Here is a 2,858-nt window from a genome sequence, read left to right as displayed (position 1 = left end):
GACAGAGGGAGGAGTGTAAGATGACAATGGTTGGTAGGAGCATATTAAGTACATTTTACATGCATTCATTTTTATATAATATATGTAAGCCAATTTCTGAGTTCACCATAGTTGCTTTGGTGTGTTACAAAAAAACCCAATGTTTTTTATAACAAATTAGAAAACCCCATTGTGTACAAAAAGTAACATAGAGCATCTGAACAACATATATTAAGATCAAGAGTATAGAATAAATGAGCTATTATTAACTGGATCTAAATGTTACATTTAAAATAATTTAATATAACAATTGTAATGATATGACTGCCAAAATAAAATTTGGAGAATGCGGGCATCGATCCCGCTACCTCTCGCATGCTAAGCGAGCGCTCTACCATTTGAGCTAATCCCCCTGTGCATGTAACTTATTACAGCACATGCACACGTGGAGCACATCTGCCTGCACTGTGTAGAGCTTCCTGTTTCAGTTCTCTCAGTAGCCATATTCCAATCTGTCACATGCTCATGAGTCAAGTGTACATCTCCAAACTTTAAACGGTTCATTTTAAAGGGAGTCTCGGGGTCCATGCATTTCTAATTCACTGCAAAGCGGATACAGACACAGACACCAGTGGCAGGAAATGCCTCATTGAAAGTGTCATGTTTCCGTGACTCACCTTAATCCCTTTTCATCCAGTTGCCTGACAGCAAATAGTGTGCACATTTTGTTCATGAAACGTTTCCTCCTGAGCTGGTCAGACTAACAGGCAGGCAGAAACTGGGCTCTGATTCTGCTCCATGTACTTCAAGTTACCATTCTGAAACCCTTTTATGTTATTTTTAAGAATGGGAGCTGGGGTTCCCGCACAGCGTTATTCTCGCATGCAGGGAAGCCCCCAGTTACCATGCATTAAAGTTATTCTCCCATGCAGGGAAGCCCCCAGTTACCATGCATTAAAGTTATTCTCCCATGCAGGGAAGCCCCCAGTTACCATGCATTAAAGTTATTCTCCCATGCAGGGAAGCCCCCAGTTACCATGCATTAAAGTTATTCCCCCATGCAAGGAAGCCCCAGTTACCATGCATTAAAGTTATTCTCCCATGCAGGGAAGCCCCCAGTTACCATGCATTAACGTTATTCCCCCATGCAAGGAAGCCCCAGTTACCATGCATTAAAGTTATTCTCCCATACAGGGAAGCCCCCAGTTTCCACGCATTAAAGTTATTCTCCCATGCAGGGAAGCCCCCAGTTACCATGCATTAAAGTTATTCTCCCATACAGGGAAGCCCCCAGTTACCATGCATTGATGTTATTTTCCCATGCAGGGAAGCCCCAGTTACCACGCATTAAAGTTATTCTCCCATGCAGGGAAGCCCCCAGTTACCACGCATTAAAGTTATTCTCCCATGCAGGGAAGCCCCAGTTACCATGCATTAAAGTTATTCTTCATTTATAGGGTCCCAGACCAGTGTCTGTGGCATGAGTTGTAATTTAATAATACAAAAGGGGCATGTTATTTTCTTTATTCAAATGGGAGCCTAATGGTTTAAAATATATTTTATTTTGAAATATGTTGTTATAAATACTCAATGCACAAAAGAAAAGACAAAATCATTTGAGTGACTTCTACTGAATGTCTTGAAGAAGTCATACAATAGATATAATAGATATCTAAAAACAAAAAAGGCTCCCCAAATGAATGCCGATTTTGATGGCACACATATTTATGGTTATTTCTTATGCAAAACAAATAAATGTTTAAATGTTTGGTTTCAACATAACATGAAAAAAACACCTATTGGAGAATGCGGGCATCGATCCCGCTACCTCTCGCATGCTAAGCGAGCGCTCTACCATTTGAGCTAATCCCCCTGCACGAGTTGGTTCCAAATGCTAATGTCTATGTGATGTTGAACATTTGTACAGCAGGTTTTATTGGTTTAGTACTTATTATACAATTCATTACATATACCAGTGAATTGTCAAAAGTAAACCTTAATAGTATATAGACGGTTCATTTTACAAGGAGTCTTTATAAGGATCAAAGTCTTCATAGGGATTATGCATTTCTAATTCACTCATTGTAGAGAGAGAGAGATCTATATAGCCACATTGTTTGTACTTGTAATACACTATTTACATAATGTGTTGCATTGTACTATGGTACATAAAATTAATGTTACATATACAAATGTGTGGATTTGAATACTACCTATTCGAAATAAGATTTTGTTTCTGCTTTGGATAAGGTATTTTTGCTGATGTCATCTGAAGTCACACAAGAGTAGATCAACCACTGAACAGAACAACTAGATACCATTAACAGACAATAGCGAATGGGTAAAACCATATTCATTAAATATGATCATGAAGATACAGATAATCATTTCAAATGTGTTGCTCCTGTCATTACAACTTTATTTTTTTAAATTATCCACCGAAAATGAACATAATAATGCGCAGAGCACTGTGTATCTGTAATATGTTTATAATACGCAGAACATTGTGTATATGTAATGTGTTTATAATAATGCGCACAGCACTGTATCTGTAATGTGTTTATAATAATGCACAGAGCATTGTGTATCTGTAATGTGTGTGTGTGTGTGCGTGATAATGTGCAGAGCACTGTGTATTTTTAATGTGTGTGTGTGATAATGTGCAGAGCACTGTGTATCTGTAATGTGTGTGTGTGTGTGTGTGTGTGCGTGTGTGTGTGTGTGAGATATAATTTGCAGAGCACTGTGTATTTTTATTAAATTTTGTATCTGTAATGTGTTTATAATAATGCGCACAGCACTGTATCTGTAATGTGTTTATAATAATGCACAGAGCATTGTGTGTGTGTGTGATGATGTGCACAGCACTGTGTATCTGT

General features: G+C 38.1%; 2 non-coding genes across 2 annotated transcripts; both read right to left on the bottom strand.

Annotated features, from left to right (window-relative positions):
- Window positions 1-319: 319 nt before the first annotated feature.
- On the bottom strand, window positions 320-392 carry TRNAA-AGC (transfer RNA alanine (anticodon AGC)). The gene has a single exon. It is a non-coding gene; the product is annotated as a tRNA-Ala (tRNA).
- Window positions 393-1,779: 1,387 nt separating this feature from the next.
- Window positions 1,780-1,852, bottom strand: TRNAA-AGC (transfer RNA alanine (anticodon AGC)). The gene has a single exon. It is a non-coding gene; the product is annotated as a tRNA-Ala (tRNA).
- Window positions 1,853-2,858: the final 1,006 nt, after the last annotated feature.

Source organism: Ascaphus truei, chromosome 2 (genome assembly GCF_040206685.1).
Source record: "Ascaphus truei isolate aAscTru1 chromosome 2, aAscTru1.hap1, whole genome shotgun sequence".
Classification (NCBI taxonomy): Eukaryota; Metazoa; Chordata; class Amphibia; order Anura; family Ascaphidae; genus Ascaphus; species Ascaphus truei.
The sequence above is the reverse complement of the archived record's forward strand: the minus strand, read 5'-3'. Positions and strand labels throughout refer to the sequence as shown.